At 45.0% G+C, this 27,803-nt stretch overlaps 1 protein-coding gene across 2 annotated transcripts in view; it reads left to right on the top strand.

Annotated features, from left to right (window-relative positions):
• The window catches only part of BRINP1 (BMP/retinoic acid inducible neural specific 1), a 171,107-nt gene that overhangs the window by 16,897 nt on the left and 126,407 nt on the right, over positions 1 to 27,803 (top strand). Inside the window, exon 2 of one of the 2 annotated variants that reach the window (XM_044265033.1) lies at positions 11,954 to 12,082. The exons of the other annotated variant lie outside the window; for it this stretch is intronic. The gene's annotated coding sequence lies outside the window, so the exon portion shown is untranslated. The remainder of the gene's footprint in view (positions 1 to 11,953; positions 12,083 to 27,803) is intronic. 2 annotated transcript variants of the gene reach the window in all.

Consider the following 27,803-nt stretch of genomic DNA (forward strand, 5'->3'; position numbering starts at 1 on the left):
TAGAATTGAAGTGATCGGGGCTGGTATTTGAAATGGAGTCTTTTTATTAAAGACTTTGTTTATGCGTTTTAGGTCTGAACGTACTGGTGTGTGAGTGAGTACAAGTGTGTGTGTGTGTGTGTGTGTATGTGTGTATTCGCACACACCCATATGTTCATGGACGTGTGGGGGTGCATGCGTTCCTCGTCCTCATATGCATTTCTTAAAATGCATGGATGTATAAAGAGTTGAATATATGTAGCAAAATGTATGCACCAGCTAAAGCCCTAATCATCCAGCGAAGTACATGTGAGGAGTTGGTATGGGGGTGAGGGGACTGTGGCTTGTGTGAGCAGTGGGGGGAGAACATCCAAGAGGCAGCGGATGGGCAACTCGGTATCCATTTATCCACAGTGCTGATGTGGCTCTGTGCTTTGCAGGGAACCTTCACCACAAATTATTAACCCCTGAGGGCATTTTTTTCAAAATCCTTTGAAAAGCGTCTGCATGTGTCCATGTCAGGCGTCCCGGGACCAGAGTTTGTGAAATGCTCATCTAGATATTAAAGCAGGCTTTAGAAGAAGAAGAGAGGGAGCAAAAGGCGGCCCATGCCAGGGATGCTTGTGATACAGAAACTTAAGGTCACAGGAAGCTTATTTGCGGTTGCTTCAGCAGGTGCAGGGAGAGTAAAAACCTGCAGATGGTTTCTCCTGTGTTCCACTCCCATTATTTCACCCAGAGCCCGCACGAAGTCTCAGAGGCAGGCCCCGTTTTCCCGTTTTGCAGATGACATGATTGACACTCGGGGCTATGCGATTTTCTTGCAGTCACACAGCAACAGAGTCGGGATTTGAACCCAGGTTCTCCTGCGTGTGTGATTACCCTCCTCCATGCCGGGTCCTCACGGTTTCCTTTAGGCTGTGACCTAAACCCACATAAATCTCAAGCCGTCCGACACCCAGCCAAGCCACATAAACATTCCGGATTCACTGCACTGACGCTTCAAGGGGCTGAAATAGAACTTTGAAATTCTCCTTCACTTTTAATTAAAAAAAGATTTAGGCTAACCCTGGGTTTCCACTTCTGTTTAACTGCGACTGCTTTTAACCGTTGCTGTATTTTTATTGTTGCAAGTGTGACGCACCGATCCATCTTCCTTGTAACGCTTCTCGGTTTCTGCTCCATCTGTTGAAGAGAAAACATTTGCAGAAATCTCTCGGCTTCTCTCCAAGGGCTGAAACTTCAGTTGTAGCAAGAAATGCAGTGCAGGAAATGGGGTTGGCCATCGGTGAAATCAAGAGATTGGCAAAGTCTGTTTCTAGGATCTTTCTGATCTTCATTTTCCCAAAGTACAGCTTCTCCCAAGTGCCCGGCCAGCACTGCTGTGTTCCCCTGCCTGCATCTGGGAGTATGCCGGACCCTCCACATTTAGGTTTTACCACTCTCATTTACAATGGAAACATCGATTCTGTTCTTTTTGACTGTGCCTGATTCTACATGTTTTTTTGTTTTGTTTTTTTGTTTTATAAACTATCATTAGTTCTTTTTTAAAATCATTATTTTTTTTTAAAGACCTTATTTACTTATTTGACAGAGAGAAACACAGCGAGAGAGGGAACACAAGCAGGGGGAGTGGCAGAGTGAAAAGTAGGCTTCCCACCAAGCAGGGAGCCTGATGCAAGGTTCTATCCAGGACCCTGGGACCGGGACCTGAGCCAAAGTCAGATGCCCAAAGACTGAGTCACCCAGGCGCCCCTAAAATCATTAATTCTTAATAATGACAACATTTGGTGTGGAAGGGGCATTAGACTTGGCATTGGTAGACTTGAGTTCAAGTCCTTACTTTGTTGTGTTTTAACCTGGCAAATTACTCCAACTCTTGAGCCTGGATTTGCTGGGAAAGCTTCAGGATCACATGGTTTCATTAAAACCCACATGCTCTGAAATTGTGAAATGCTGCACTCATGTTCTGCATATTCACTCATGCTTTCCTTTTGTTATTTCTTTTTGTTTGTTCATTCTTAAATTTGTTTATTTATGGGACATTTGCTGGATGAAGGCTACATACCAGGTCCTGCTTTGGTGTGGGTGATTCTAAGGCAAATAAAGCCAAGTCCATACATAACCTTCAAAAGCCCACACCCAGTAGCATAAGTGTTGCTGTAAGGTCATGAACAGGCTATGGTTTCCTCTTCCTTAGGGGATGGGGTGATTATTCAAAGAGAGGATAACCTTGAACTGAACGTTAAACAATAGGGGATTTATAAAGGTTGGAGTGGAAATATGAAAGAAGTCTTTCTTGGTAGAAGGATTGTCTTGGGAAAAAGTAACACAGCTAAAATGCATTGGGGCATGCTGGGGATGTCTGCAGGAAATCTAGAAAGCAAAGGCAGAGATACTGGCAAGAGGCATGGAGAGTAAAACATGGTGAAAAATGGAGTAAAGTGACAATGGCTAATAGGCGACCTGTGGAGGTGGGAGGGGGCCATTGATAGATGTAATCAAGGAAGTAGTCCAATATCATATTGTGATTTATAATAAAAATATATATTTTTGGTCTTCATTGTTGGAATTTCCTAATGGATAAGAAGCAAAGAAAGTGTCTTTTGTTATGTCAGTAAGGTGGCTTTTGGATGGCATCTAAGGATGTGGGCGGGTTGCCAGGGGACCCAGCCTTGTGATTAGAGGCTGGAACTTTTAGTTCAACCCCTCAATCTCCAGGGAGGGAAGAGGGGCTGGAATTTGAGTTGGTCACCAATGGTTAAGGATATAATCCGTCGATCCTATGTAATGAAGTCTCCATAAAAACCCAAATGGAGAGGGTCAGGAGAGCTTCTGGGTTGGTGAGCATGTGGAGGTGCGGGGAGAGTGCGGTACCCAGAGGGAGGAGGATGGGGATTCTGGAAGCTCCTGCCCTTCCTCCATGCTTATCTGTGCCTCTCTTCTGTCTGTCTGTTTTGGAGTCCTTTTTTTTTTTTTTTTAAGATTTTATTTATTTACTTGACAAAAAGAGATCACAAGTAGGCAGAGAGAGAGGAGGAGGAGGAGGCAGGCTCCCCGCCAAGCAGAGAGCCCGATGTAGGGCTCGATCTCAGGACCCCAAGGTCATGACCTGAGCCGAAGGCTGAGGATTAACCCGCTGAGACACCCAGGCGCCCTGAGGGCAAGAAAATTCCTTAGAACTCTAAAAAAGAGGTCACTGGTGATGGGGTGCTAGGCATGATTTTCAACCTTTTCAATGAGGGAGACATTTGGGCCAAGGAAAAGAGTCTATGTGGGCAATTTCCTGTGCCCTAAGGGGAGAAGATGGGAATTTGGGAGGAAATTCTGCCCCTCTCACCTCTGTTACTTAACATCCTTCATGTGAACTCTAGTGGGTTTTTAGGAGACACCCATTTCTGGATAACGTCACGGAGGCCGCCTTCCTTGGCAATCCACCAGAGATAGAACCCCAAAGGGAAAAGGCCATAAAACATAACATAAACTATTTTTGTATTTCTGTAATTTCATTTTTTATAGCAATTTTTTTAACCCTTGAAGGAAGAGCTGTAGAATCAAGAACCTTGCGGTCTGAAATGTATCTAGAATGTTTAGCCTCTTCCTTAATTTGTGAATGCCAATACCCACACCCCTCCCTTTCCCCTCATTCTGTTGTGGTAGTCCCTTCATGTTGGTTTTTCTTTCCTCTATGTGCCTTTCTATACCATGCTCTTTTGCCCAAGTCTTTTAAATTGATGACTCTCAAATGCTGGTCCAAAATTTGATGTCTGAATGTGAAGGACAATCTTCTTTTAAGATTATGCCCTCTTTAATGTTTCTGGTTAAAATGTACTTTCTCTTACAAAATGCTGGTAATAGTAATGGCAGTCTCTGTATTGTGAAATGCCCTTTCCTAGAACAAGAACACTTTATGTGGGTCAAAGAAATTGGTTTTAAAAATTTGACTTGGCATGGAGTCTGAGAGCTGATGTTGACGCTGTACCCTCCCAGAGGGAGTCTCTTTCTCATTCCACATTTGACTTCAAAATACGGTGATCATGTCTTTGTGTATTTCATCATCTCCTGTTAGACCCTGGTGATGTCTTGCCCATAGTAGGTCATCATTAAAGGCAGAACAAGGAAGCGAATCTTCAGGTAATCAAAAATGAAGTGAGTACCTTTTGTGTTTCAGGGCTGCTCAATGTAGTGAAGTTGGTACAAGAGCGTAAATAAATTTCACTCGATAACAAGGCTTACAATCCAACCTTCAGAGTTGAGGAAGCTTGGGGGTTAAGGGCTGAAGTTGGGACCCGGACCGCCGGGGCATGAGCCCAGGCTTCTCCAGTAACTAGCTATGTAACCTCATGCAGTTTACTTAACAAGGTTTTCCTATCTCCCTATCTGTGAAGTGGGTGTAACGTTAGCCTAATAGACCTGTATAGGTTACAGGGGGTTATCGAGGTTTTTAGAGCAGTGCCTGATAGACAGGAAAGGGCCAGTGGTTATTAACCATCATCATTAAGGCTCACAAAGCAGAAATGAGGGAGTAGGGAGGGAGCCCAGGTGAACTTGGGTCAGAAGACGACGGTGCAAGTCCATGCTGCACTACTTACTAGTAAAGTAAACTTGAACGAATCATTTAACCTCCTTCTAAGAAACCAAAATTAGAACCGAGTAATAGTCCCTAAGACTTTAAAGAAAGCTAATGTTCTTAAGATGCGGAGGTTGAGGGCTGCCTGGGTGGCTCAGTGGGTTAAGCCTCTGCCTTCAGCTCAGGTCATGGTCTCAGGGTCCTGGGATCGAGTCCCGCATCGGGCTTTCTGCTAGGCAGGGAGCCTGCTTCCTCCTCTCTCTCTCTGCCTGCCTCTCTGCTTGCTTGTGATCTCTGTCTGTCAAATAAATAAAATATTTAAAAAAAAAAAAAAAAGATGCGGAGGTTGAAAAAGCCGCCTTGAGGCTGAGCAGGATGTTGCTATGAAGAAGGCTGTCAAGCGGGTGGCTGAAAGGTGGAGGAGCCTATAGAAAAGATTTGGAGCCACCTACTTTCCTCTTTCTGGAAAGTTCTTTGAATCATGAGTAAGGTGGGAGGTAGTGAGGCTATTGCCAACTGATGGGCCATTGTTTTTCCTAGAGACACCCAGAAAGAGAATGTCCATTCTCCCCAGGAATTCACTGCCCTGAAGAAGCTCCTTATCATAAGGGAGTTGATGAAAAGGTAAAGCTGAAGTCGAAGATGGAATTAAGGGAACACAAGTTAGAATGCCGCTCTTCAGGGTCTGGAATTATGATTAAGTCTATGTACCATGGGCTCAGTTGGAAAGGGTTTCTGCATGAAATGAGCTGAATCAAATGAATGTGTGTGCGCAGGCCTGTGCTGTGTGAATATTCAATGAGACAGAGGTTGTGGGTGCTTCCGGCCCTCTGGGTTTTGCTTGTTGCCAGAGATTAGGTTGCCATCTGGAAAATACCTGCATCTACAATGTTGCATGGATTCTTGCTGATTTTCAGAAGTCTCTCAACAATGCCTTTTGCTTGTTTTCTTGCAAAGAAGAAATAAATGCTGGGACCTTAAAGTGATGGGAGGAGGCTGGTCAGGCGGGGTGGAGAGGAAAGTCTGAGGCTCTGTTTCTAGTGTTTGGGGGAGATCCTTAAGGCACAGCAGGGGAGTTAAGAAAAATCAGGTGTAAAAAAAAAAAAAAGAAAAAGAAAAATCAGGTGTGAGCTGAGGTTGCTGAATGGATAAACTGATGGAGTGCTCCTTTTAGCAAAACAAAGGCATTTGCAGGATTGGATGGTGGCTGCGGCATTGGAGGTGGAATGCAGGAAACTGGAAGGGGAAGGTAGATTCATAAGCCTTTTAACCAGAGCACTTAAAATCCACGCATCCACCTTTGGGTTCCTCCATTCAGTCAAAGAACGCGCGTGGAAGGCACGTCTACATGTTAGAGGCTGTGGTTTAAGTGGTAAAGTGGGTATGTCCCTGCTCTGCTGGAGTCTAGTCAGTGGATAAATATTTTAAGCACTTACTGTGTGCTAAGTGCTGGTGATGTAAAAGTGAAAAGACAGTGTGGCCTTTACTTTTCATTCAGAGTAAAGGCTAATATTAAGCAAATAGAGTATAAAGTGAGAGTGCTAGAATATGTGTGTGTGCGTGTGTGTGAGTGTGCAAATAATAATAATAATAATGTATATTTATTGAGCATTTACTCTGTACAAGGCACAGTTACATTTATATGTACTGTCTCTAATAATTCTCCCTGCCACCCTCTGAATTCGAGAATAGGCTTGTTACCACATTTTACCAATAAGAAATCAGATCGATTCAGAGAGGTTTCGTAAGTCGTGCAAGAAAACAAAAGACTAGCAGGCGGTGAGTGGGAAACAAACGGAGGTCTTCTGATGCCAGCACCATCCCTGTTGACTTCTCTCCATCTGTCCCATCTTCCCCATAAGCTATGGGGGCTCCGAAGGAAAGAACCACCGATGTTTCTGGAAAGTGCCATTCGGTGGAGGCAGGACAGTTTCAGCTGGGTGCTGTGAGTCCAGTAAGAGCTCATCAGGGGAACACCTCCAGGAAGAGCATTTCTAGGTGTAGGACCAACGTGTGCAAACAAGTGGAGGTCTGAACCATCACAGACCTTTGAGGGAAATCACTAGCTCCTAGTAGATGGGCCAAGACCCATGAGAGGGGTATTCCAGTCTCTCTGCACAACGCAGCCTTGGACCATGAACAACATCTCACATGTCAGTACCTGCCAGGATCAGTTACTTCTCAGGGACTAAGTAAAAGAGCCAGGATTCACTGACCTGATCAGGAAGCCCCCTGCAGAGACAGAGCTGGGAAGACTCTATTGGATGTAGAAAGATGGGTTCCCAGGTTTAAGGGGCAGGGATGGCTTTCCGACAGGGTGCCTTGCAAGGAGGAAACGTTTTGAAAAAATAAAACAGGTCCATAAAGTGCATAAAAATGCAGCCAGTACAGTAAATGCCAGCAGAGAGAGATGCTGCCTTGTGCGGGCTGGGGAATGAGCAGTTGTGAAGTTCAGAGTTTATGACTTGAAGAACGTGACCCGTAGAGCCAGCTTTCTCTTACTGATGGTTTTTTAATCGGATGTTCTTCTGAAATTCATCCTTCACTGACTCCGTGGTTCATTCCCCAGGGGCAGTGTGGAGCAGTCTGTTTGCAGCTGCACTTTATACAGTGGTGGGGCCTTCTCCCGTCACACGTGGGGTATCACATCTTGGACACAGCACAACAGCCAAAACACCATTGTGCTGAATGACCTGGGGGAAGCTCAGGGAAGCTCGTCTTGACACAGTGCCCCAGTAATACCTGGGAGTGTTCAGTGCACAGCTTCTGTGTTCCAGGCACCCTGCTGGCTGCTTGATGGGCATGAATTGCTTTGATCCAGACAACAGCCTGATCTAGTCTACGAAAATTTCTTTTATACATACGTAAACTGAGGCAGAGATATCAAGCTACTTGCCAGGGTCACATAGTTCATGGAATAACCTAGGAAGCCTCAGTTCCAGAACCTTGAGTTTCATTGTTCCAGAATGCTGCTTGCTTGATGCTGTGCACTGATTTTTTCCAACATGAGCCTAACGGCAATTTGGGTCAATGTCTTAGGAAGAGGATAAAGTCAGTATTGGGCCATTGCAATACCATTGTGTTAATTTTGCTCACAAATCACGTATGTCATGTGTCAAGGAGAGTCTTACTGGTCTCACGTCTAGATGTGTCTCAGGGTCTGAATATATTAACTCTGGGTCCAGTGGCAGGTGGGGATGCAGATGCCAGTAAGGCTCCCTTTCTGTGGACACAGATGGAGATTTAGGCAAGAGAGATCATATTCCCCAAGTAAGTACGGGAGTCAGCGGATCTGGGGGTCAAAGGGAGATGGATCTGGCTCCAGAGTTCTAGTTCCAATAGGAGACATCGTGGAGGCCATTTTCCTTCGCTCTGTCTGTGCTTCTTTGTCCCTAAAACAAAGGGATTGCCTCAGATCAGTGGTTTTGAAATGTCAGCCTTTCAGGTGTCCTTGCCACAAGTTCTGTTCTCCTTTCCTTCCACCTACACCACTTCAGGGGGTTCCTTAAATTTATCGACTTCTTACAGAAATGCATACATTGATAAAGGAAATCTCATAGCACTACCACAAAATTCCTTTTCAAAAAGCCTTATTAGCACTAAATAAGATGGCGAAGCATATGAATCATACAATGAAAACAAAAATGGTGCAATGGTCTGGCCTCTGTATTCTAGCTATATTCTTTCCTGCCCACGTCTCCATCTTTAGGGCTGCCCACTTTGTGTCAAAAGGAATACTGTGAAATGTTAGAGAGAAGATAAAAAAGCAAAGCCAAACGAGTCTTTCGTCTTAACGTAATCGGGATTGGGAGAGAGTTGAAAAGGGACTTCTTTTCTCACTGTAAGAATTAAGGACGGAAAACTGGGTCTCTGCTTACAGCCACGACATCTCTTCCGGCCACAGCCCTGGTTTCATGAAATGCTTGACCCCAGGGTCTGTTGCATCATCCCAGCTCTAGCATCTCATTCTAAGAATCTTTTAAGAGACCCTCACATATTTGGAGATTTGGCTTGAGAGAAGCAGGCTTGATTGGATGATGGCGCAGAGGGTAGGCACCCAGGCTGAGGTACACAAGAAGGAAACAGAAAGGGAGCAGTTACTCAGCTATCCCTACCTTGAAACATTTGGGAGGGAGGCAGGGAGGGGCATCTGGGTGGTTCAGTAGGTTAAGCATCAGCTCAGGTCATGATCCCAGGGTCCTGGGATCGAGTCCCGTGAAGGTCTCCCTGATCTGTGGGCAGTCTGCTTCTCTCCCTCTCCCCTGCTTGTGCTCTCTCTCTCTCTCTCTCTCTCTCTCAGATAAATAAAATCTTTTTTAAAAAATAGACCAAAATATTTTTTAAGAAGGGTGTGGGGAGGCAGGGATTGGAGCCTATAAAACACCCAATGCTGGAAGTCTCCTTCCTAACCACATACGTCTTCCCGTTCTGACCTTTTATCATTTCACTTTGTTGCCTATTGGCTCCTCTCTCTCCTCACCACCTTGTCTCTCTCTTGTTTGGGAGAACAGAAAGGAAAGGGCCAATTTCAATGCAGAAGTTACATCAAATGAGGATTTGCCATTTAACAATTCTGTAGGAGGAATTAACAACAGTCACATGAGTCTTCTCTGTCCCCAGCTTGATTGGGCTTTTGGCATATACAAGTTCACTTCCCCCAACAGCTCAATGAAGTCAGCAAGGGCTAGTGTTTCCTTTCAGGAGTCAGAAAATGCCATCTAGAGTCTTGATAGCTCAATCTTAAGTCTCTCGTGTCTGGATGAGTCCCACTGCCTCAAATCCTGCATTTCCTTTCTGTCCTTGGGATGAGCTGGAATGTGTTGAAGACTGGCCTGGCTTGGGGGAAGGGGGTTCTTGGACTGGGGCAGTTCCTGGCTGTCCCTGCACCCTGGGGACAGGGTACACTCTCACACCTCTCCGCTCAGCCTTCCTTTGTTCCTGGTAGCTGGTTGATGCTAATGAGACCCTACTCAGGGATTTGAGCCCCTTGGGGGCCAATTAACTTCACTTTACTTCAGCTGCCAGGAACCTCAGAACTAAATCCAGATCAATTAGCTCTTCCCAGGTGCCTGGTAGCATCACTTCCTTCACTCAGTTTTAACTGTTCTTTGTTCCATTTTTATTTTTAATTGTCCTGATTTATATCTTATTTAACTTTGTAATATCACTTTAGCTGTGTCTGGGGGCAAGTGGGGTATGAATTCTAAATAAATACATGAAATCCCTTTAGTGTCATTTCTGGAGAGGGAGAACACCTCATGGGTCTTCTCCTGGGTAGAAGAGCTGAAGTTGTTCCCGAGAGGGTGGCTTGGAGAAGTGACTCCATTCTGGAGCACAAAGACATTTGAGGAGGGGCCAGACCTGGCCCCCTACCTGTTTTGCCAGTAAAGTTTTATAGGAACACAGCCATGCTCATTCCTTACCGTCTGTGATTGCTTTCATGCTACAACGGCAGAATTGAGTGATTGAAACATGGACAGTACGACCCAATAAACCTAAAATAGTTACTACCTGGCCCTTTAAAGAAAAGTGATCTATTCCTGGTCTAGAGGAAAACAAGATTAATAGGATCTGCTGTCCAGGTAGGAAGAGAAATTTAAGTTTTCTTTATTCCCCACCCCCTTCATTTAGTGCCTCACTTTTTTTCTTTCCACCCTAATTTCTTCTTCCTTCTTTTCCCTTCCCTTCCTTTTCCTTCTTCCCTCTCTCCCCTCCCACCTTCCTTCTGTCCTCTTTTCCTCTCTCCTTCCCTCCGTCTCCTTTTTTCTCTCTTCCTTCCTCCCTCTCCTCCTATTTTGAGCTGAAAGATTCCTTCTAGTCCAGTCTTTCCCATTTATGAAGAAAACACTGATTTGCAGACATTGGAAGTAGCTGCAGGATAAGAGAGTCCTGGCAGACCCTGGCCAGGAAGACACAGCCACTCCCAGTTGGTCTCAGTCTCCCAGATCATGGCAAGGAGCTAAGAAGAGATGAGATGTGGAAAATACAGGAAACATTTAGCACCGCACCCGGCATGTCATAAATGACCAGGGAAGCTTAGGTGAGTTCACAAACAGCCAGTTTCATTGCAGAGGCAAAAACATATACCCGCAATCTGCATGCCAGAAACTAATCAGAGCTTTTCAGGTTGGAGTTTTTTCAAGGCAGGGCCAGGATTGGCTTGGAGAGCCGGGCCTGCACCCCAAGACCCTTCTCTATATCAAGGCCACCTATCCTTATATCCAAAGTGGTGGAAATTGAGTCTTAGAAAGAGGAGTCACCTTGCCAAAGACCATACAGTAAGGTGTGGGATGGTTAGGATTAGAGCCCAGGTATCTTAGGTTCCCATTCAAACACTTTCCACTGTGGGATTCTATCAAGTAACTATGGAATGATGGCCTGTGTTTTAAAGGACAAAGAACAACTATATCCCTTCCAAGCTACAGAACTTGAGAAGGGGATGATGTGGTCCAGAAAGTCTCCTAGAGGAAACGAGGCTGAGGCAGGATAGAAAACAGGGAAAATGTTCTGCCCCTGTAAAAACAGCAGTATATTTCCCAAAGTGTTAGGCGATTGGACTTGTTATAGTTACAGGATCTGTCCTGTTGTATAGAAGGCAAAAGCAAAGTTAGGGAACTACTAGTTAATGGAGAGGCTTGGGTGTTTAATTAAGATATTTGGACTTGCTCCTCCAAGTCCAGGGTCACAAACAGACAGACCTGTTGCCACATGGATGCATCCTATTTGACCTTCACAGGTTGTTGTGGGGGGGAGTGGATCCTTAATCAAATGAAGAAATGCCATAAAAATCTGTCCCCCCCCCCGCCCCCCGGGTTTTCCTGAGAGATCAGATGACCTGGCAGCCTAGAGATACCATGCCTATGGGGAAGCAGTTTGCTGGCCAAGATTGTGTCGTGTGACTATCATTCGCCATCATAATCACTTCTGAAGCTCTGTGCCTGGCCCCTTCATTCCTTCGTGTTTCTGGCCTGGACCTTTGGGTTTACATCCCCGGAAGAAGTGATTCACACAATTTCATCACAACTGACATGATGAAATCAATGTTAGAGGATGTTTATTTCCTCATCAGACATTGACTGAACATCTGTTTCCAGCAAGGCTTTGGAAGGGAAGGAATTAGGAGGCTGGTCCAGTGTTTGAGATGAGAGGATGATAATTTGCTTAGAAAGAGAGCCGTTGTGATGGGGAGGAAGAGGTCGGACCCTTCCCCCTCCATTCTCCGTCCTCCTTTTTAAAGACAAAGCTGCCCCATCCCATTGCCATAGAATCAGCCCCCGTCCCTTGAACCCCTTTCCCCTGGTTCATTTTATCGTATTCATCTGAGAAGAGGGCATCCCCTTCTATTCTCTTCTATTCTCAAATTCTCTCTTCCCTCCCTTTCTCTCTTCTCTCTCATCTTGTCAGGTGAACACGTCCCATCTGGCCCCGATGCTCTGCGAGGCGCCCCCTGCATAAAAAGTAGATGGTTCTGAGCCTCTGAGGGTGTCTGAGGAGAGCGGACCAGGAAGAGCCAGGCTGGCAGCGGCAACCTCAGTGAGCTGCCTTTTCAAATCAATACCACTGCTTTGTTTCCACCCCTGCATCGGACTGCGGCATTCTGGCTCATTCTCCCACCCTCCACTCCCCTGCATGTGGGAGCTCCCGCACTGGTGCCCATCCTCCCCATCCCCTCCAGTGTGTTCCCCAAAGGCCCAACTGTCTCTCCATCCCTCACACACATGACGGTACAATTGCTCTCACAGTAATGAGGAGCTGAATTTGGGAACTGGCATCACTGGAAATGGTCTTTATGCTAAAATGAAACAAAACAAAACCTTACCCCAAAAAATCAATTCTACGAGGAACAGGAGAGAATGCTCTGAGTTGTAAAAATAGGAGGCAGGAGGAGTCGTGAAGGTGGGGTCTTTACTCTTGGTTTCTGCCATTAACTAGCTGTGGGACCTTGGGCAAGCCTCGGTTTCCTTTTTCATGAAATGAAGCCTTGCATTTGATTCTCTTTGAGGCTTATTCAACCTAAAATGATTTCAAGTATTAGCATGACATTTCCGGTGGGCTTTCTTTTCAATTTACACAAGATTCCTGATGCCAGTAAGACATACTGATATGTAAATCAGAAGACTTTTACCCACATGTTTCACCTTCATGACAATGAGCCCCCAGGAGGGCTGGTTTGGCTCAAGTTAGACCCTGCAGAACTTCCTGACTGCCTGAAATCTTTTGGTGCTTAAGGAATACCTCTTTCCTCCCCCGACGTACATCAAGTACAAGATGAACCTCAAACTGTCCAGGTTTTGGGGCGCCTGGGTGGCTCAGTGGGTTAAGCCGCTGCCTTCGGCTCAGGTCATGATCTCAGGGTCCTGTGATCGAGTCCCACGTCGGGCTCTCTGCTCAGCACGGAGCCTGCTTCCTCCTCTCTCTCTCTGCCTGCCTCTCTGCCTACTTGTGATCTCTCTCTCTGTCAAATAAATAAATAAAATCTTTAAAAAAAAAAAAAAAAAACTGTCCAGGTTTTAAGATTCTGTACTTGGAGCTAGAAGGCTAGAGCAGATGGCAAGCATCTTGGGGTCACGCCCCACCACAGAAGAGCGTTGATAACCTCACACAAAGCCAACTGCAGGTTTAGAGATGTCCACTACCTCCTGCCCTATGGGAACCAGGTGTCCCATAAGTACCTGTTGAATGAGTGAAAGTCACGGATATTTGATCACAGTATATCATAGTATGGCAGAGTCAGAAGGGCCCTAGAGCTCATTTAAAATCTCCCAACTGTTATCTACATGGACAGACTGAGGCCCATGGAAAGAATGAGCCTAGACCCAGATCACACCGTGAATTAGAGCCTCAGACAGGCTAGAGCCTGGGTCTCCCGGCTCCCAAACCAGGACTTGGTGTGCTGAGCAGCTCTCCTCGCGCTCAACGTTGTGACTTGGCTCACACAGTCCTAGGATAACAATTTCCAGGGGCCCTTCTGGGTTTGGTGTAAATTATCTGAGCCTTTTAAGAGAGGCCCAGCTGGGGCCTCCTCCTTTCCTCTTGGGCTGGCTCTTTCTGTTGGTCTCTGTCAGGAGAACATTATAATTTTCTCCCCTCTCTCCAGCAGTGCATGGCCACCTCATCACTCACTCTAACAGACCCTGCTGAGTACCCACAGTATATCTGGAAGCCATTTTCTGTTTGGAAGTCAGTGGCGGTCAGCCAACATTTCAGTAATATTTGCTTTCCTAAGGCTTAGACAAGTCAAATCCATTCACTCTCTTAGACTCGATCCCTCTTGCCTGGCATAATTTCCTCTCATCTAAGGCAAGCCAAAATTGAGCTTGGCATATTTTCTCTCTTTCTCTTTCCTTTCCTCCCTCCTACCTTCCCTTTCTCCCTCTCTTTTCCCCTCCTTCCTTCATTCTTAGTCTTCTGTTTGTTGCCTCTTCTTTGTCTTCTCCTTCTTCCTCTCCTCTTGCTTCAACCCCCTTCTTCCTTCCTCTCTCTCTCTCTGTTCTTTATTCAACCAGTGTAGAATCATAGCCCAAGGGGTGCCTGGGAGGCTCAGTTAGTTAAGTGGTTGCCTTCAGCTCAGGTCATGATCACAGGGTGTCCTGGGATCGAGCCCTGCATCTGGGTTCCTGCTCAGCAGAGAGCCTGCTTCTCTCTCTCCCTGTCCGCTGCTCTGCCTACTTGTGCACTCTCTTGCTCTCTCTGTCAAATAAATAAGTAAATAGATAAATAAATGACAATATTAAATTTGAAAGCAATCTAGGAAAACATGTAAGCCAAACTTCCTGATTCTGTAGGCACAGAGACCAAGCTCCCAAGAGCTAGGGTATCAGTTACCTTGTCTTTGCCTCTGCAGTAATATCAGGAGTGGGGCGAGAATTTAGGCATCCTGACTCAGCTTAGGGCAGTTTGCATTAAATCTCAAGGCATCCTCTAATTTATCCTACATATGATGTAGGAAATTGTTGGGGTTCGGAGCTGACAGCCAAGAAAGAATTCTTGAGACTTCTTCAGTGCAAAAAGGTGGTGTCATTAAAGCACAGGTACAGGACCCATGGGCAGAAGAGCTGCACTGGGGTCATGAGGAGTGGCCGATTATATGCTTTCAAGTTGGGAGGGGGTCTGGGTAGCCTTAGTCTCTAAGGAATTTTGGAAGCAAGATTACCAGGATCTTGAGGGGGCTAGCTGTTGTTAGGCAAAGGTCATTTATTACTGTCTAATGAAGCCTTGGTTATGAGACCCTACGAATGTATATCGGTGGGCCATTCTCTTGGAGGATGATTGCTAACATATTTCTTGGGGTCGGGGGTAGCAATAAAGTTTCCAAAGGAATTTTTATATGTTAAAGTAGACTCACAGGATCCTGGGGGGCTGGGATAATGTTAAGGGAAGATTGACTTTTGCCCTTAGCAAAGTGTTAACATTGAGGCAGCTGAGCTCCCGGAGGAAAATCTCTCTGACCCTTTCAAGGACTTGTCAATGGGCCATAGGCAGCAAGGAAATCTCAGTTTTCTCTTTTGCCTTTGTTTCCCACATCATATAAATAACACTGTTTTGGGCTTTATCTTTGCTGATTGCCCTGGAGCTGGGCTCAGACCTAGGAAAAAGCAGGAGACATGTTTGAATAGTGCTAGGCTCACTACTTCAACCCTCTGGGAGTCCATTTCCTTGCCTGTGAAGTGAGGATTCAGTTTCCCCATCCTGCAGACAACACAGGGTTGTGGTGGGAATCAGATGAAGTCATGAGGCCTCTCGGTTCTAGAGTGCTAGATGGAGGTCTGTTCTTGCCACTTGGTATTATTAGCCCTCTCCCTCCAACGGGAGCTCTCAGTATTTCAAAGTTGTGTTTATTCTGTAGTGAATATTTGGGGCATCCTGGCAAGGAAGCTGGTATGATATTTTGGGGCAAAAGACCTCCTTTAGGAAGTCTCCCATTCATGGACTGCCTCCCTTGTGCTGGGCCCCAATCCCAGCAGGGAAGTAGCCACCTTCTCTGTCTGCATTGAAAGATCCCTCTGTCCCAGAGTGCAGCAGCTAGAAATAGACCAGGCACTTCCTTTGGAGTTTCACAAAAATGGATCCTTTGGGTCAAAGGTGCCTTAATCTGGAAAACACAAGCTGTTTGCCTGACTTGAGGCCTCAGCTGACTTCCTAGGTTTGAAGGAGCTTTGGTATGGAAAAATGGTTTGTGTTTTGAAGATTAAGGTCCTTTCACCCAAAAGATGCAATTTTTTTTTCCTTCTTTCCTCAAGCTCCCCATGAAACACCTTGTTCCTTTCTGGCTTAAAACCTGTGAGCCTCCTTTCTTATGCATAGATGGATTAGGTCACACCCTGCATCCCCAGCCAATGAGAAGGAGAGGACCTCAGCAAGTACTTCCAGCCCCTTCTTTCAGGATCAGCGCTTCTTTCCTCCTCCCCACCTGGGTGGATCATCCAAGTAAATGCCATAAAGTCAGCTAGGACTCTTTTTTAAGACCACAGATTCTGGGATTTTGCTTTCAGAATTGCTGATGAAGTTTGGAGGTGAAGGTGCATTTTAAAAGCAGAGAAGGCTCAGGACTCCAAAGTCCCCCCAACTAGCTTAAAGTCACATGGCACAGGATCCTGGGGACCATGTTGCCACAATGTAGGGGCTGACGGTGCAGGGTGGAGGCAAAGACCCAGATGTGCCCAGAATCAAACATCATGGGTGACTCTTAACTATCCACGATGTGACTTGGAATAAGTGACTCAGCTTCCCTGACCCTCAGGTTCCTTATCTATGAAATGGGAATGGCACCATTATCTAGTGTATCTGTTAGCTCCCCAGCTCCCCAGCAAACAGCCTGCCAACCTATTGGTTTTCAGCAACTGGCACTTATTATTAGAGCTCCTTCCCCCGTGGGCCAGCCGCTTTAAGCCCGTCTCACTCATCTAGACTGGGCTGTTCTTGTCCCTGCAGATTAGCTGGGGCTCTGCTGTCAGCTCTAGCTGGCTGATCTGTTCCACACACTCTTCATTTTCCTGAAACACAAGCACATCCATCTTGTGATGCTAGAAGAAGCACGAGAAGTTAAACAGAAATCCACGTGGTCTCTGGAGCTGGAGACACAGAACTGAAACTCCATCCCTTCCACGTCTGAAATAATGTTTGTAAATTTCCTGACACGGCTCCCTTCATCCAGTAAATGTTCATGAATTATTATTATTTTTTTAATTATTTTTTTTTAAGATTTTATTTGTTTATTTGACAGACAGAGATCACAAGTAGACAGAGAGGCAGGCAGAGAGAGAGAGAGAGGGAAGCAGGCTCCCTGCTGAGGAGAGAGCCCGATGCGGGACTCGATCCCAGGACCCTGAGATCATGACCTGAGCCGAAGGCAGCGGCCCAACCCACTGAGCCACCCAGGCGCCCTCATGAATTATTTTTGATGAAGTTCTGGGATCTGGGTGAGGTTCGGTGGGGCGAGGTCCGGAGCCGACGGCTAACAAAGAATTCTTAAGACGTCCTTGGTGCGGAAAGGTGGTTTATTAAAGCACGGGGACAGGACGCATGGGCAGGAAGAGATGCTGCCCCAGGGATGTGAGGAGTGGTCTATTATATACTTGTAAGTTGGGAGGGGGTTAGGGATGGCGTAAATCTCTAAGGAATTTTGGAAGCAAGGTTTCTAGGACCTTGTGGGGCTAGCTATTGTTTGGGAGAAAGGTAATTTATTACCAGTAATAACACCTTCTCGTGAGACTCTTTAAATGTATATCAGTGGGCCATATGCTTTGGAATGATTTTGGACACTATCTTTGAGGTTTAGAGATAAAGTTTCCTAAAGGAATTATTAAAGTAGACTTACAGGATTTTGGTTAGGGGTAGGGAGTTGGTCAGGCTAGGATTGTCCTTTGCCCTTAGCAAAGCCTTAAGGTGGGGGTAGTTGAATTCCTAGAGGAGAATCAAGTCACTCTGCCTGTTTTAAGGGCTTGTCAGTAGGCAAGGAAATTTAATATTTTTTCTTCTGCCTCTGTTTCCCACATCAATTTTCATCACAATCATTAGTAGAGTCAGGACTCAAAAATGGTGGCGAGAACGATAAACCCAGAGTTCCCAAATCAAGTCATGCTCAGAGAGGTGGGAAGCGTTCTTGGAACCACGCAGAGGGGGCTAGATGAGCCCTTCTGAATCAGACAGCGTGAGGATTTTCTGTTGGGAGATTGAGATTTGAAGGACGGTGGGAAGAACCCCTGGTTATCGTTCATGGAGCTGCATGACTTTTGAACAGCAGTGAGGCCTTTCCTGGAATTAAGCAATGGCCTCAAATGACGCCGCCCATCAGCCTCTTCTGCCAGGAGAGTGGATCTTACGCTTTAGTTTATGTAGTATTTACCTGGAACATTTATTAAAAATGCCCATGTGTGTTGAGAAATTGTTGTTCTCTGCTAGGGCCTTGTGTGTGGCCAGCAATAGGAAACCAGACTTACACTGGCTTAAGGTTAAAACACACACACACACACACCAAGGGCAGATTTCTGAATGTTTCTGACTGTTCTCCCCTGTTACATAGAAATAGTAACCATATCTTCTTCAGAGGCATGTCTTGAGAGCTGAGGGAATCTTGTGCCTTGTTAAAGGAATTTACAGGTATTACCATGCTAAACATTAATTTTCTCAACTCTGGAAGGAGAGGTATAAATCTCTGCCCTCTGTACATTAAAGTTGCTCTGAGATCAAGTGAGAACCCAACCCTTTGCAGCCAGAATCATGCTGGTGTGCAGGGATGGGATGAGAAGGGCCTTAAGAGAGAGGAGTGGGAAAGGATGTGTAGAGTCTCCAAGCCGACCCCCTTTTTAAAATCTCTGATGGTCCAGCCAGCACCTACTTAAACACTCAGATATGTGTCCCCTGACTTCTTCCTTGGAGTTCCATGACTGTCCTGGACAAGCAGCATCTGTAACTGTAACGGTTCTTTGGGTTCATTGTTTACAAAGCCCTATGGGAAGGAATGAAGCTGTCGCACAAGAACTAGCAAAGCCCAAGGAGCTTCTACTCCAATGGATCCACCAGGGTCCTTCCAGCTGTTCTCATTAGTGACCTGATGGACGCTTCAAGCCAAGGGTCAGAGCTTTTGATGAGTAAATGTTGGAATTTAGGTTCAGATGGAAACCTAAGTGTTTTTTATTTATTTGCTCCACTGAATATTAAGAATAGATGAGCCATAGGGAAGAATTCAGAGCCATTAACTCGGCAGAACACTGTTTATTTATTGAACAGTTATATTTTGAGCATCTGCGTAGTGCCAGCTCCCATCTTTGGCGTTCCTTCCCAACCCCTGAATCTTCCATATGCTTCTGTAGGGCCAGCAACCTTTTCTCACTCATCTCTGCTCCCCAGGCAGCATCTGGTTTAGTGATTTGCACACAGTAGGTGGGTTTGCATGATTCTGTCACTGGTCCTACTACCTGAAGTGCCTTCTCTTCTGTCCCTTTCCCCCCACTTCACTCCTTGAATGAAGGAGTGAATGTCCTTGAGCCTTAGTAAAATTTCAGCACCCCTGAGAAGACCTCTTTAACAGGCTCTGTTTGACTTACTTTCTGTTTATTCCAACAACACTGTTTAGATTTCTGGTAAAACTCAATCCAGACTTCAGACTTGGAGTATACAGATTTATCTCCCTTACCAGCTCTGTGGCTCCCTAAAGCCGTGGACACTTTCTTATTTTTCTTTGATTCCCCAGTGGCTGGTACAGAGGCTGGCATTCTATCCCAATGCCAGAACCCCATGCTGTTCTTTTCAGTCAGCACTAATTTCTTTTCTTGGTCCTATTTTTCTTTTTTCCTTTAATTCTATATCTGTCCTCAGTGTTTATAAATATCCTCATCCTATGAAGAAAAAACAAAATCCTCCATTGACTGTTCACTTTCCTCTCTGGTGGAGAGAAAAGGAGCCTTGGCTAATGATTTTTTGATCTTCCTTTCTTTGCCAAGTGCTCTACACCCTCTGCCTCTGTGTACTCATGCCCATTCACACCTTAATCTCTTTCAATGAATATTCGGTTCCCACCTAAGCATTGAAAACTGTCACCACCTCTGTATTTTTAATTCCAATAAGCATTTTGAGCCCTTATCTTGTTGGGCTCTTCTCTTAAACATTTCTGCTCCTTTGGCTTTGTTGACAATATTCTCTCATGATTCTTGTTCTCCTCCTCCTCTTACAGTACCTTCTTATTCCTCCTCATGGGGTTCTTTTCTTCCTCATCCTGCCCAATTTCTCTGTGCGTGTTTCCTACCACTCACCCAAGAGTCTCACACAAGAGTTCTCATCCATTTCCAGAGCTCTAACCACCATGAGTTCATACTGATTTACAAATGTCTACTCCTAGCCCTGGCCCCTCTGTTGATTTGGGCATGAGGATTCTAGAGTCCAGTTCTGACCTGAATGTTCAGTAGACCCCTCAAACTCAACGGGTTCAAGAGGGAACTTGTCCCATGAATGGACATTCTTTTTCATTATTGTTTATCACGCATGACGTTGTCCTCAGTCTGATCATCAAAGCAGACTTAGGAGTCACCACAAACATCTTTCTTTCCCACCCCACCCAACCAGTCTCCAAATCTTGCTAATTTTATCCTCCATTCTTTTAAACTTTCTGTCAAATATAAGATATCTTTTTCAGACCCTATACGACCTAGACTACTCCGATGGCCTCCTTAATTTTATTCATGTCCCTTCTTAAATCCGTTCACTGCCCCTACATTTGGAGTAATCCATCTAAAATGAAATCCTAACATAGAACCCCTCTGTTTAAAAGACTGCAGTGGCTCCCTGTGGTCTCAGAGGTCTAATCCCACATCTTGATTTGTTGAGTTCATTCATTGAATAAATGCTGATTTATTGCCTACTCTGTGATTGGATCCAGAGCCTAGGTATACAGTGGGGAGAGGGGGAAGAATCTATGCCTTTAAGAAACTACCAGTCATGTGTAAAGCCATGATTATAAAGCCTGTGACCCTATTTAGCTCCTTTGCTTCATTTCCTGCCACTCCTTGCTTCAAAATTCCCACTGAGGAAGCTTTGAAATGTTTTAGATCTTATATTCACACCACACTTCTTCATTCCTTTCACATGTTTCTCTCCTGGCCTGAAATATCAAGCCCACATTTGTCACCTCATAAATGCCTCTTTATCTCCTTAGTCCTCACGTGGGTGTCATCTCCAGGGAGCATTTCTTGGACACCCCCCCTAGGGGCTCTATGCTCCACAGAGCATTGAGCATATCCCATCTTTGCCCTGTTACATTATGTGCAATATATATTTCTTTGTCCGTTTCCTACTCTGGACTGTGAGAGCTAATTAAAACTGTAGGGACATTCAACAAATATTTATTGAATTTTACCAAACTGGCCCAGAAAAGACATTCTAAAATGTTCATTTCACTTTCCTTTTTGAAAGCTCTTTGGTAGAGACTGCTGATAATTTTGAGGGAATGCTTAAAAGGCAGTTTCCCTGAATTTAGATCATATTCCTAAATGTGGCTCCAAATGAAATATTTATGAAGGAAGGATACTATGCATAACTTACATTGTTAATTACAAACAACAAAAAAAGAGTTTTCTGGATCCTTTCAAAAGTCACACAAATAATTAGTCTGCATATTTCAGTTTTCTTTCAGATTACTATGGCCTTCCCTAGATTCACCATTTCTAGAAGCTTCACGCCTCAATTTAACTTATCAGCCATTCTCTTCATTAACATCTTCAGTTAATTTGTGGTTGTTCATGATTGTCAAAACAAGGAAACCACAACTTGAGGATGGTGTAGTTTCTTACTTTGGTGTGTTCAAGCACTGAGTCATAGAACATAAAATTGGCTTGGGTTGAAGTTTATTTCTGTCCATTAAAATAATGTGTCATTGGAAAAATAACCAGTTTTTTAAAAAAGAGTCTCAGTTTTGTCATCTACAAAACATGATCTACTAATGCTGCTATCTATTTCGTAGGATCATCCAATGGGTGGAATATCATGGGCCATGAGAAAGAGTCTGGCATAGTATCTAGCATAGCCTAGGTGCACAGTGGTCTTTCACCATCTTACTGATTCAGTTAAAATATAATGTAAAGCTTGAAGAGCCTATTGCAAAATTGGGAAATGGGTCTGGACTTCACAAGAAGAGGGAACAGCATGAGCAGCGTGAGGCATCAAAGTTGATAGTGCCCTTCTTGGTCAATGTGGTTGGGGGGAGTTTTCTAGAGAACTGGATAAATGGAGGGTGGGATGTGAAAAAGTAGACGTAGGAAATGGCGAGTATATATGAGATGCAGCACATAAACTTTGCTAAATGCAAGACTAAGAGGTAAGGTGATCCACCAGGGAACTACTGAGTTGTTCAATGAAGGGGGAGAGGGGGAGGGGTGTCACGGTCATATCTGTGTTTGGAAAAATCCATCTGGCAACCACGGTGGTGCTTAGGTTGGAGGCGGCAGAGATACATGAAGCAGGAAGACCAGTGGGAAGATGATTGTCATAGTCCCAAGTGAGAGAGAGCTATGTTTTGAATGACAGATAGCAAGATGAAATGGGCTTCAAAAAGAGATATTTCTAGGGTACCTGGTTGGCTCAGTGGGTTGGGCCTCTGCCTTTGGCTCAGGTCATGATCCCAGGGTCCTGGGATGGAGCCCCGCATTCGGATCTCTGCTCAGCGGGGAGCATGCTTCCCCCTTCCCCTTTGCCTGCCTCTCTGCCTACTTGAGCTCTCTTTCTCTGTTTCTCTGCCAAACAAATAGATAAATAAATAAAATCTTTAAAAAAAAAAAAAAGAGAGAGAGATATTTCTCAGGTAACGTGTGCAAGGGAGAGAGAGAGAAGAAAAAGATGTGCAGCATCACACTGAGGTTCACAGAGAAAGGCAGAGTGGTCAAAAAAAAAAAATTAAAAAGTGGCTGGAGAGGAAAACAACTTAGCAGGCTGTGGATATGGGTGGTGCTGGTGGTGGATCTGGTTGAAGGGAGTCGAAGGAGACTTCCAGAATGATCTCAGGCCTCTCACAGGAATGGAACGTCACAGACTGTGGTTCTCTCGAATGGGGAATACCAGAGAAGGCGAAGTTTGAGAGCCTGATGATTGCTTTAGTCTGGGATATTTTGAGTTTGAGAATTGAGAATCCTGGATTGAGAAATCCAGAATTTCCTAGAGATGTTGATTATGTGATTGAAAATAATAATATAAAATACATGAATTATAATGAATACTAATGAAAATAATAATATAAAATACATGAATTAAAATGAATACCACTCCAGCGGTTTCTAGATTTTTTTTTTTATAATCATACACCTACCAGTTAAAATGGTTGACTAAACACTTCCCTAGGAACGTATGTGTATAAATTACTTACTCATGTTGTCTTTGTCAGTTAATATCACAACTCCCTGCTGTGTGATATTTACTTAGAGCAAGGGTCAGCATTAATAATAGTAAATATAAATACATAGTGTCATTAGTCCTCTTGATCATCTTAAATTATTTTGGCCAATTCCAGACAAATCTAATTAGATCCTCCGTTTTTTGATTTGGCAACATAATGTGGCTGATCTTCCTCATTTTCTTGTTCCCATTGGCTTAAATGATAATTCTGGTAAATCCATCATTTCCTTGTGACCATGTGACCATTTCATGAGAGCTGGTTTAGTTAAATCGGGTCATGTAATTTTAAACTCCCTATCACCAGGCACATAAAACGCCAAGGCATCACAGTGCACTGAAAGTGAGGAAAGATGGAGCCCAGCTTCTCCACTCTGTCAGGCTCCCACTCTTCACTCCAGTACACCTCGTGGTTTGTCACTGTCTTCTGTTTGGTCTGAGTATTGAAAATAGTACTAAACACGTACACCAGAACTTCTAGGATTCTTTCTAGCTTGGTGTACCCTGATTAGCGAATTCTAATTGGACTTCATGGAACTTTTACCTGGAGCTGGGCATTGAGTGAAGTGTTTTAATGCATGAAATCTTGACTTTGATCAAACAGGATTCATAGCGTAAAATCGGAAACACGAACAGATGGAGTTCGATTCTAGTCTTCCACTGTTTAAACTTACTCTCTAATCAGGTCTTCCCTGACATTTGGATGACAGTCAAGGGAAGTCCATGATTTTTTCAAGTTATGTTCACCTCTTTCCCTCACATATGGTTTTGGTTCAGTGTCTAGGTCAGTATATTACAACAAACAAATTGAATTTTATTTAAGGTGGAGACATCACTCTTCCTACAGGCTCTGCTGTCTTTCAGTAGATTATGATTTTGGTCTGTCTCCTTCATCTTGCTAAACTTGCTCATGTCTTGATCAAGATGCAAGATTTGGTCAAGAATGGATGGACAAAGAAAGAGCATATCTTCCTCAACTAGTACTTTTTGGAAGAGTTAGCAACAGTGCTCCCAGGACTTAGTAGGTTTAGTGCTAATGTTTTTCACATATAACACTTTGGGGAAATATCTGAAGCTTCCCTTCTTCTCTGGGATCCCTTACTTGTGATTCCTTTGATGAAGGAAAATGCACCTTTTTCCAGCTGCTTACGGACCAGTAGGGGACCCTTGGTAAATGGCAGTTCGATTCTAGTTTCCTTTTGCTGGGATCACCTCTCCCTCCAGGTGGGAATCTAGGGCAACCTCTCCTGGCTTTCTTTTGTATGCCCCTCACGCAGGATCCATGGGGAACACATTCCTTTAGGAATGAGCTAAGCGGTCACTTCTCAAATTGCAGCCTCTACTCTACAGCGGGTTTCAGCCTGTCCCTCCTTAGGTTTCCCTCTTTAGAATTATTTTTTCAGATTTCTCCGGTATGAGTTAGACACCTATCAGCCATATCCCCCCAAAAGCCCCTGGGGAACATTGATCGTGTTCTTTGAGTGATCTTGTTGAAGCCTGAAGTGCAGGGCTAACCCTCTCATGCTCCCTGTGTGGGGAGTGAGCAGGAGCGTTCACAGCACAAAGCTACTTCTCACTCAGGCTCCGCTCCTGATCCCAGCATCCAACTCTTTATGCCATCGTGTGGGTTAAGAATCTCAAAAGGTGCATTTTGGCTACCTTTTTTTAAGTCCTGTAGAGTGGGCATATACCTCTCTCTAGAATATCATACCTATTAATTTGAGCTTCGGGTGAACTGAGATAGTTCATTTTAAATAGTTGCATTTTAAAATTCCATTTAGGGCACCTGGGTGGCCCCGTGGGTTAAGGGTCTGCCCTTGGCTCAGGTCATCATCTTAGGGTCCTGGGATAGAGCCTCCATGTCTGGCTCCATTCAGCAGGGAGTCTGTTTCTCCCTCTCCCTCTGCCTCTCTCACTCACTCACTCTCTCTCAAATAAAAATAAAATCTTTAAAAATTTTTTTTAAATCCCATTTAAATCCTTATCTGATCTTTAAGAGGTATTGTACCTTTTTTTTTTTTAAAGATTTTATTTATTTATTTGACAGACAGAGATCACAAGTAGACAGAGAGGCAGGCAGAGAGAGAGGAAGGGAAGCAGGCTCCCTGCCAAGCAGAGAGCCTGATGTGGGACTCGATCCCAGGACCCTGGGATCATGACCTGAGCTGAAGGCAGAGGTTTTAACCCACTAACCCACCAGGTGCCCTGATATTGTACCTTCTGATACTGCCCACATTTCACAGATGGAGTAAGTGAGGCAGCAGGGGGATCTTGTATGCTTATGGTCACCCAGCTTTGTAGATGGCTATCTGGTGAGAAATGTATTCCAGAGATCCAGACGTAGACGTTGAAGCTTGGATGAGGTTATCAGGATGTCCCTGACTTAGGAGGCAGGCACGGTGAGTGACCTCAGATCAGGCAGTCAGCCTCAGGGTCCTCTAGAATGGGAGACTGAGGGGGTGATTCCTTTCCACCCTCTGGCCCAGAATGTGAGCGATGGCCCAGCAATCCAAGCAGAGGGCTCCTGCGGAGGAGCTTGGTGATCATGCTTCTGGAAGACCCTTCTCTGTCTCTTTGTCCTGCATGTGTTCCTCTGATGTAAATAATTTACAATGGCAATGGTTAGATAGTGTGCTCTGTGTGGGATGAACCCAATTCCCTTAATAACACTCCAGACTTATATATAGCACGGTTCAGCCAAGGGCCCACATGCTCTCCAGGCCACAGCCCCCATCAGCAGCTCCCCATCGACCAAGGCATCTAGCAGCAGCAGGCCTGTGATTCACTCAGGGTCACAGGAGGTCAAGGGCAATGCTTGGAATAGAACCAGCCTCTCTTTCACAGGCTCTAAACCCCAGTGGCAGGAAGTTCCCTTTATGAATATTGGGAAAACAGCAGTCCTCAAAGTCATGGTAGTAGATGTCCAGGACTCTCTAGCTCAGAGGATTGGGGGCTGTGGTCCTTGATCAGGGGAGTTTGCATTTAGAATTACTTATTGTCTATTTGTTTATTGATTCTGGCAGAGGAGGCAAGCGGACAGTGGCTCAACCCAACAGTTGCAGGGGACAGTGAATTGGATTCTCCCAATGTTGATAAAAATGTGGGGATTGATGAGTGACTTTCTCTGTCATAAAGCAGAAAAGGCTCTTCCTAGCTCCACACCGTCCAATCAAAGGACAACACAGTCCATGTGTGTAATTTTAAAGCTTTAGCAGCCACATTCAAACAATGATAGGTGAAAGAAATTCTAATGACACATCTTATTTAACCTACTACAGCCAAAACAGTAATATTTCAACATGTAATCAATATAAATATTAAGGAGATATTTTAGATTTTTTTTTTTTTTTCCTACTGAGTCTTGAAATCCAGTGATTGTGTATTTCATTCAGCACATCTCAGTTTGGACCTGCGATCTGGATGGCAAACGCTTCAGAGCCATGTGTGGTCAGTGGTTCCCACATGGGCCAGCATGGCATCCAGTTCTAGCTCTGCCGTTTGCCAGCTTTGTGGTGCGGGGCCATGGACTTAACCTTTTCCAGACCTCAGGTTCCCCTCCCCACATGTGTCAGGCGGGGATGTAACTTGTTCCCGTGTTGCTGCGAGGGCACCCGTGCAGAGCCGCTCTGTGGTTCTGAGCACGGCCTCAGTGCTCAGTGAGTGCAAGAATCCTTCCTCAAACGGACTCGCCAGCACCCAGCTGCTGGAACCTCCCCTATAGGTGGCCTCCGACCAATCCAGAGGTAAACCGCTACCGACCCTCCCTCATTTCCTTCTTTCCACGGACATTTCCTTTGCTCTCAGGCATCCACACTGCTCACTCCTTCCTTTCCTTCAGGTCTCTGCTCCAAAACCTCTTGGCAGGTCAGAGGGAGAGACACACAGACAGAGGTAAAGCTCATGGGCTCTGTTCTCACGAAAGCCCCTGCCGTCCTGTGTGCTTCCGTGAGCACCTCCCCATCCTCCTGCTCTCTCCCACCCCCTACACTTGTTGGATGCCACCAACTCTGCTAGGATTTCCCTTTCCCCGTCTCTGCTGAATAAAACCTTCCGTGCTATTTAAGGACCTGGCTCAAATACCACCTCTCCTATAGGATCCTTCCTGGTCTCTTTGTTGAAAATAAAACCCTGGCCTCTGCTCCTCCACGGGACGTTTTTTCTTTAGTTGTGGTCATTGTCATGAAAGTGTATTTCGTATTAGAATTCCTCTTGCATGCGAGTGACCTCCCCCTCCCCATAAGTTGACTCTCTGGAGGGTGGGACCTAATTGCAGCAGGTGCACAGTGGAGGCAGGGGAATGTAGTGGAAACTCTAGAGATTTTATAAAAGGATAGACGTGGATTAGTTTTGAGCTTAGGAAAGTCACTCCGTGTCTCCAAGCTCCAAAGTGCTCACCTCCTAAATGCGTAACCGTCTGTGAAGAAACCTCGTGAAGAAACCATTATTAATATCTAGTCTGTACTGGGTGCTTTGGCTACTACCAAGACAACAGACTTTTTTTTAGACCCAATCCCACAGTAGATGCTCAATAAATATCCATCACGGGTCCCTGGGTCTCTGGTGTAGTTGGTGCTATTATGGGCCTGTTCACAGAATGGGAGTCCCTGTGTCTCCCTGATAAGACATTTCGGGAACATGCATACGTTCTTGCCCAGCAAAATATCCATGTCTATTAAAAGGCACCCTTAGAAATTTTCATTTTCATTTTTTTTTTTCTGTGCATTATCATGATTTTCTAAATCAGCAGAGATATGTTCACACAATTCTTCCATGAAGCACTGAAACCTACTTGCTGGGATGCAGAGTATCTCACAAGCCCCTGTGACAGAGAAGGCTCAAACACAGCCACATGTACCCGCTGCCCTGCCAAGACAGAATG

This window comes from Neovison vison, chromosome 9 (assembly GCF_020171115.1).
Source record: "Neovison vison isolate M4711 chromosome 9, ASM_NN_V1, whole genome shotgun sequence".
Lineage (NCBI taxonomy): Eukaryota > Metazoa > Chordata > Mammalia > Carnivora > Mustelidae > Neogale > Neogale vison.